The following is an 8,865-nucleotide window of genomic DNA, read 5'->3' as shown; positions in this document are numbered from 1 at the left end:
CCAGTCAAGGGCATGTACCTTGGTTGCGGGCACATCTCCAGTAGGGGGTGTGCAGGAGGCAGCTGATTGATGCTTCTCTCTCATCGATGTTTCTAACTCTCTCTCCTTCTCCCTTCCTCTCTGTAAAAAAAAAAAAAAAACAAAAACAATAAAATATATTTTTAAAAAAAGAAGTATAACCGACCCTTAAGCCAATAAGATATTCAACCTTACTTAAATTTTTAAAAATGCTAATTAAGACTATGCTGAAATGCCATGCTTTTTATCATATTAGCAAAAATCCCAGAGTTCAACATTATACAGTTGACCCTGGAACAACATGGGTTTGAACTGCTTAGGTCCACTCATATACAATTTTTTTCCAATAAATTTATTGGGGAAAATGTTTGAGATTTGCAATAATTTGCAAAACTCACAGACAATGCTTTTCTTAACAACTTTTTTCTCTAGCTTTCTTTATCATAAGAATACAGTATATAACACATATAACACAAAAAATATATGTTAATTGACTTTATGTTATTGGTAAGGCTCTGGTCAACAGTAGGCTATTAGTAGTTAAAACTTTGGGGAGTCAAAAGTTATGCATGGGGTTTTCAACTCAGTAGGGGTTGGCATCACTAACCCACTGCACTGTTCAAGGATCACATGTACTCTGTTAGTGAGACTTATTGAGAAACAGGCAGTTTTAAGCAATTCTTGGGGAGTGTGAATGGTGCAGTTCCTAGAAGGGGCCATGTGGCAATATCTATGCAATGTTACAAATACTTTCACCCTGTAACCCAATTCTCTGGCTTCTAGAAATTTATCTTACAGCAATCTGTGCACAGTTACAAAATGATATGCACAGGTGATGTGCTGTGGTACTGATTATAATAGCGTGAGAAGCAACCCACCTGAATAGACACATCTCCAAACAAGGCATAAAGATGGCCAATAGAGAAAAGAAAAAAAGAAGAAAAAGAAACAAACAAAAAAGATGGCCAATAGACATATGAAAAGATGCTCAGCATCACTAATCATCAGGGAAATGCAAATTAAAACACAATGAGATTTCACCTGTCAGAATGGTTATCATCAATTAATAGACAAACAACAAGTGTTGGCAAGGATGTGGAGAAAAGGGAATCCTCATGCACTGTTGGTAGGAATGCAGATTGGTGCAGCCGCTGTGGAAAACAGTATGGAGTTCCAGGTATGGAGTTCCTTAAAACTTTAAAAATAGAACTGCCTTATGACCCAGGATTCCACTTCTGGGTATATATCCGAAGAAACCCAAAATACTAATTTGAAAGAATATATGCACTCCTCTGTTCATTACAGTGTTATTTACAATAGCCAAGATATAAAAGCAACCCAGGTACCCATCAATAGAGGAGTGGATAAAAAAAGTTGTGGTACACCTATGCAATGGAATAAATTAAAAAGAATAAAACATTATCATTTGCAACAGCGTAGAGGGTATTATAGTAAGTGAAACCTGTTGGTAGGAATGCAGATTGGTGCAGCCGCTGTGGAGAAAGGTATGGAGTTCCTTAAAACTTTAAAAATAGAACTGCCTTATGACCCAGGATTCCACTTCTGGGTATATATCCGAAGAAACCCAAAATACTAATTTGAAAGAATATATGCACTCCTCGGTTCATTTTATTTACAATAGCCAAGATATAAAAGCAACCCAGGTACCCATCAATAGAGGAGTGGATAAAAAAAGTTGTGGTACACCTATGCAATGGAATAAATTAAAAAGAATAAAACATTATCATTTGCAACAGCGTAGAGGGTATTATAGTAAGTGAAACGTCAGTCAGAGAAGGACAAATACCATATGATTTCACTTATATGTGGAATCTAAAGAGCAAAATAAACAAACAAATTAGAAATAGACTCACAAAACAGACTCAGACTGATGGTTGCCAGAGGGGAGGGAGTTGGGGGACTGGGTGAAAAAGGTGAAGGGAGTAAGAAGCATAAATTGGTAGTTACAGGATAGTCATGGGGATGTAAAGTACAGCATGGGACATACAGTCGGTAATCTAAATGGAATAAATTAAAAAGAATAAAACATTATCATTTGTAACAGCGTAGAGGGTATTATAGTAAGTGAAGTCCACTCATATACAATTTTTCCCCAATAAATTTATTGGAAAAAATGTTTGAGATTTGCAATAATTTGCAAAACTCACAGACAATGCTTTTCTTAACAACTTTTTTCTCTAGCTTTCTTTATCATAAGAATACAGTATATAACACATATAACACAAAAAATATATGTTAATTGACTTTATGTTATTGGTAAGGCTCTGGTCAACAGTAGGCTATTAGTAGTTAAAGCTTTGGGGAGTCAAAAGTTATGCATGGGGTTTTCAACTCAGTAGGGGTTGGCATCACTAACCCACTGCACTGTTCAAGGATCACATGTACTCTGTTAGTGAGACTTATTGAGAAACAGGCAGTTTTAAGCAATTCTTGGGGAGTGTGAATGGTGCAGTTCCTAGAAGGGGCCATGTGGCAATATCTATGCAATGTTACAAATACTTTCACCCTGTAACCCAATTCTCCGGCTTCTAGAAATTTATCTTACAGCAATCTGTGCACAGTTACAAAATGATATGCACAGGTGATGTGCTGTGGTACTGATTATAATAGCGTGAGAAGCAACCCACCTGAATAGACACATCTCCAAACAAGGCATAAAGATGGCCAATAGAGAAAAGAAAAAAAGAAGAAAAAGAAACAAACAAAAAAGATGGCCAATAGACATATGAAAAGATGCTCAGCATCACTAATCATCAGGGGAATGCATATTAAAACACAATGAGATTTCACCTGTCAGAATGGTTATCATCAATTAATAGACAAACAACAAGTGTTGGCAAGGATGTGGAGAAAAGGGAATCCTCATGCACTGTTGGTAGGAATGCAGATTGGTGCAGCCGCTGTGGAGAAAGGTATGGAGTTCCTTAAAACTTTAAAAATAGAACTGCCTTATGACCCAGGATTCCACTTCTGGGTATATATCCGAAGAAACCCAAAATACTAATTTGAAAGAATATATGCACTCCTCTGTTCATTACAGTGTTATTTACAATAGCCAAGATATAAAAGCAACCCAGGTACCCATCAATAGAGGAGTGGATAAAAAAAGTTGTGGTACACCTATGCAATGGAATAAATTAAAAAGAATAAAACATTATCATTTGCAACAGCGTAGAGGGTATTATAGTAAGTGAAACGTCAGTCAGAGAAGGACAAATACCATATGATTTCACTTATATGTGGAATCTAAAGAGCAAAATAAACAAACAAATTAGAAATAGACTCACAAAACAGACTCAGACTGATGGTTGCCAGAGGGGAGGGAGTTGGGGGACTGGGTGAAAAAGGTGAAGGTAGTAAGAAGCATAAATTGGTAGTTACAGGATAGTCATGGGGATGTAAAGTACAGCATAGGACATACAGTCGGTAGTATTGTAATAACTATGTATGGCGCCAGGTGGGTACTGGAAATACTGGGGGGTCACTTTGTAAAGTAGAGGATTATCTGGCCACTGTGTTGAACAATTAAAACTAATACAAAGTAATATTGAAAGTAAACTGTAATTGAAAAAAAATTTAAAGATAAGAAGCAACCCATTCCCATAGTGGAGGATTGGTTACATAAATTATGGCACATCCTCACAGTGGAATACTGTACTGCTGAAAACGAATAAGGATACCTTCTCTGCTGTGCTCTGGGAAGGTCTCCAGGACAGATGGTTCGGTAGAAAAGCGAAGTTCAGCCTAGTGAAGTCAATGTGATGCCTCTTGTGTCATAAAGGGGAGGAGAAGAACACAGCTTTGCTTTGCTTCTGATTGCGTCAAGTACTGGAAGTGTATACACTGCTAGGGGAGGGGCAGGTGTGGGGACAGGACGTACATAGTGGAAGCAAATGGTTCTCGTTGTAAACCATTTTTGCTTTTAAAACCTCTGACTTATTACGTATTCCAGAAATTAAATTAAAAATTAAAAACTCTGCATCTTGCCTATACTTTTTTTAAAATATATTTTATTGATTTTTTACAGAAAGGAAGGGAGAGGGAAAGGGATAGAGAGTTAGAAACATTGATGAGAGAGAAACATCGATTCAGCTGCCTCTTGCACATCCCCCACTGGGGATGTGCCCTCAACCAAGGTACATGCCCTTGACCAGAATCGAACCTGGGACCCTTCAGTCCGCAGGCCGACGCTCTATCCACTGAGCCAAACTGGTTAGGGCTTGCCCATACTTTTAGAGCCAGATTGCATATCTTTGTGTCTCTGCCTCACCTCTTGCAACATCAGTGAATTTGGGCAAGTGTCCTAACCTCTCAGAAGAAGAATTTGATGAGTTGATACATGCAAAGAAGTCAGGCCTGGAACAGAGTATAGTCTGTGTACAGTTGGGCTGTTATTTATACTTCACTTAATAGTGATGATTTTAAAGAACGCTTGGGCACCCTCTAGTGATGACAATTTTGGAATCTTTCCAATATTCCCAAGATAGGTATACACTGTTTGTTTTCGAAGATAGTAAAATGAATGCCAAGAGAAATAGAGCGATTATTCCAACACAGCACTGAGTCAGGGCCAAGTATAAATGCAGAAGCCCTCAGTTGGGCATTGCCAGATCCTTCCATGTCACACATATGGGAACGATAGAAGATAAGTGCATTGATTTTCATTCCCTTTTAGCAAATAAAAAAAAAGAATACAATAAATCTGAGGTGGAGGTATTATGAATGCACAGACTGTTTCAAGATGTGCAGGACAGCTACAAGACACAGCCCCTGTAAATAACTGCCACAATTTTTGATGAAATCAATAGATGAAATCTTCCTACTAATTTTCTAGCTGCCCAGAAAATGGGGGTCACCATCAGGCTGGGAGTTTCTAGGGAGAAACTTTAAATAAATATGGGCAATAGGTTCTACTTAGTGTTTGCATTTATGGTCCTGGACATGGCTAACCTATGATCATTTGTTTTTGAAAATAAAGAATTACTGATGGAGAAATTATATCATTAGCAGGGCACTGTGAGTAAATGCATCAACCCCTTTTGCCTTTAAAAAAATTTATTTTAATAAATCTTTATTGTTGAAAGTATTACATATGTCCCCTTTTTCCCCTCCTTGACCCCCTCCTGCCCGTCCCTGCCCCCCACCCCAGGCCTTCACCACCCTGTTGTCTGTGCCCATGCTTTTGCCTTTTTCTGTGGAAAATGAATATGTGCATGACATTTTGATATTTGGATTATCGGATAACGCTGATTGAAAACAGCACAAAGAAACAGCTTAGGCAGCTTTCTTTCTAATAAAAAAGTGAAGCCTACCACTTTGTGAAGAAATTGTGCCCCCTGCTGATTTAATTTGATATTACCGTCTTCAGCATAAATTAAAACACACACAGGACTGCAGGATAGTGCTGTGTCTTCAAGGTCAGTAATTTAAATGTCCTCTCAATGTTGAGGCAGCCTCTCCCAGCAATTAGGAATCCTTTGCATGAGATTGACCTTGGGGGGTGGGGGGGAAGGAAGCAAAGGAGGAATGCTTTCTTTTGAGAGTCTTAAAAAGATATTTGTTCTAAGAACCTTCTCAGGGTATCATGTACCTTTGTAGGCTCTGAATAGGAAAAGCACACAAGACAAAAAGCTTGGAGAGCCAGCTGAGCAGTGGTGAGCACAGCCCCTGTGATTACTTTAGAATTTTTAGGACACAAAGGCCTCTGTTCCTACTACCCAGAGAAATAAAAATGCTCCTTGAGATTGATTGAGTTTATTCAGTCTGAGAATATTATTTTCACCAATGAATAGCAATCATGCTCCTGCATTTTAGGTGCTCAGAAGTCACTTGGTTAACTTGATATGAACCACATATTCAGATTCTACATGCACCCTCCACAAGGGTTCCTGCCCTGGACGAGACTGATAACTGGAAACACAACGACTGTAACCCCAGTCCCCTCTCCTGGGGTCCTCTTTTTTTGTCTTGGCGTCTTATTTCCTCCTGTGCCTATTGCCTGGCACCCTGGGCTTTTAATCTAGTTATTTTTCCCACAAGCTGCCAACCAACCTTTCGGGAAATGTTCACTGACAAAGCTTACGTTCTCCTCTGCTGCAGGCTGAGTTCCTGTGTCTCCTCAAATCCATGTGTTGAAGCCTAACCCCAATGTAATGTATTTGGAGGTAGAGCTTGGGGGAGGGGAGGAGAATTAGATTTAGATGAGATCATGAGAGTAGAGCACCCGTGATGGGGTTGGGGCCTTTGTAAGGGGATGTAGAGAAGAGAGCACTTTCCTCCTCCATGTGAGGGCACAGCACGAGGGTGCCATCTGCAAACCAGGAAGAGGGTCCTCACCAAGACCCCAAACATGCTGGCACCCTGACCTCTGACTTCCAGCCTCCAGAACTGTGAGAAATAAATGGCTGCTGGTTCAGTCCCCAGTACGTGGTATTTTGGCAGAGCAGCCTGAGCTAATAAGAGATTCTCTTGAAAATATATTTACATCTTTAGAAGAAATTCCTGAACATAGAAAGGACTTTAATGGTGTATTTGGCCTTGGAGAAGGTAATGCAGGAGGGCGTTTAAGGTAGAGGGCCACTCCTCATGCCTCTCCCAGCCAAGGCCACAGGCTTATGGCTGCTTTTCTACCAACTGCGAGTAGAATAACCTCTTCCAGGCTAAAGGATGGAACGCTTTGTCCTCGGTTCCAGTAACGGGTAGGTAGTAAACACTTTGCCCCATCCCCTACAAGAGCTTTCCAGTCTTTCCAGGGTCCCTCTGGTCTTTGGTCAGAGTTGCTAGATTTAGCGAAGAAAAGTACAAGGCACTCAGTTAAATCTGAATTTCAGATAAATGATGACCGATTTAATTTTTGTATTCATTGTTTCTCTGAAATTCAGCTTGAACTGGGGTCTTGTATTTTACCTGGAAACCCTATCTCTGATTTAACTCTGTTTTCACGTTTTCTGAGTCGAGGGCATTTTAAATCCACCCGAGTGGCCGCTGAGCCAGGCCTGGCAGTGAGCCCTGGGCTCCAGATCGCCGCAGCGGCCTCTCCCACTCCGCTGCTGTCCCAGGCGCTCAACTCCCTCTAGCGGCCTCCAGGGACATCACACCCGCCTAGTGGGCGGCTGGGAAGGAACTGGCCTGAGTCTGGGGAAGGACACTCAGAAACCACACCCTGAGGGGCGTTTTCTGGGCGCTGGGGAGGGGGCCTGCTGAGTTCAAAATCTTCTAAACCTAATTCTGTTTCCCCCAGGGTCCTTGCACAAGAGTTCCTGTCCCCAGTAGGGAAATAGAGTTGCCCTTGTTTCAGTTAAAAATACAACGGAACAATCTAAGCTGACATTTAAGGTCTGACCTCGGGCTGTACTCCACTACTACTGACTGACTGATAGATGTTCTCATCTCATGCTGAACCGAAACCCATGCCCTTCTCCCTAATGACCCCAAATGATTTGTCAAGGAGTATTCATTTATACAGCAAGCTCGGGAAGGTGGAGACCTTATCTGTCTTCTGTACTGTGCCTGGCACCCAATAACTATGTTTAAGTGAATTGACATTAAAATATACTAGTGATTTTGAATTAAAGAAGAAACCCATTCTTACCTTCAGAGAATGACTACTTCATCGGGATAAGAGAAGGTGGCTGAAGTGTTTACTTCAGCAGTGACTGTGGAATTAGGTCTTAGAATTTCACTTCCACTCTTAACTGATGGCTAAAGTCGAGCCAGCATTGGAGGATTGATGAATATGAGATTGCTTTAGAGAACATGGCTCCTAGAATTTCATGAAACAAGAGTGATGTCTAGGATAGTGAATGGAGCCAAGTGCAGGTTCTAGAATCCAGAGGTGACTCGTGGATTACATCCTGAGTTCCTTAAAGAACAGCTTCTTCAATATAAGTGTTCTATGATTGCTTAAGGAAGAAAGGAAGGAAGGAAGGAAGGAAGGAAGGAAGGAAGGAAGGAAGTTCTATCATGACCATCTCCACACCAAAGATAACGTATCATGGAGCACACTCATTGGCTTATGTGGGGTTAAGGCAAGGCAGGTAGAGACTTTAATGACAGAACTCTGGTGTCAGGGGCCCATACCATCAGGGGCAGTACTAATGGCAGGACCTTTAGTCTCCATCAGTATCCTTCAAGTCACCCAAAGAGCACAGAATTAAGCAAAAGCAAACATCTTGCTTTGCATTTTCAAGACAAAGCCCCCAGAAATTGCCCCCCTTTAACCAGATTGTCTCTTGAAGGCCTGCCACACACACATGCTGGACCTGCACCCCTTGTACCTGTCTGAGTCCTAATCCATCAACTTGCAGAGAAGGGTGGTAGGTATTTGCACAGGAAATTGAGACATCAAATACTCACCCTTTTTAGAATAAGTCATAAGGAAGGAAGTAGTAATTACTGAGCATCTAATATATGCCAGGTACTATCTCTTGTTACCTCATGTGCTCTTCATGATATATTAGTCAGCACAGGCTGCTACAGTAAAAATGCCATACACTGGGTGGTTTGAACAACAGATATTATTTTATTTTTCACAGTTCTGGAGGCTGGAAGTCAGAGATCAGGGTCTCAGCATGGTTGGGTTCTCGGGGAGTATCCTCTTCCTGGCTTGTAGATGACCGCCTTATTGCTGTATTCTCACATGGAGGAGAGAGATTATCCAAACCTAATTACCTCCCAAAGGCCCCATTTCCAAATACTATCATATTGGAAGTTAAAACTTCAACAGGTGGTTTTTGGGGTGACACCGATATTCAGTTCACAGTACACAGTAACACTGGAAAGTTGTCATTACTGTCCAGATTTTTACAGATACAGAAAGGCCAGGTT

Source organism: Myotis brandtii, unplaced genomic scaffold (assembly GCF_000412655.1).
Source record: "Myotis brandtii unplaced genomic scaffold, ASM41265v1 scaffold2790, whole genome shotgun sequence".
NCBI lineage: Eukaryota > Metazoa > Chordata > Mammalia > Chiroptera > Vespertilionidae > Myotis > Myotis brandtii.
The sequence above is the reverse complement of the archived record's forward strand: the minus strand, read 5'-3'. Positions refer to the sequence as shown.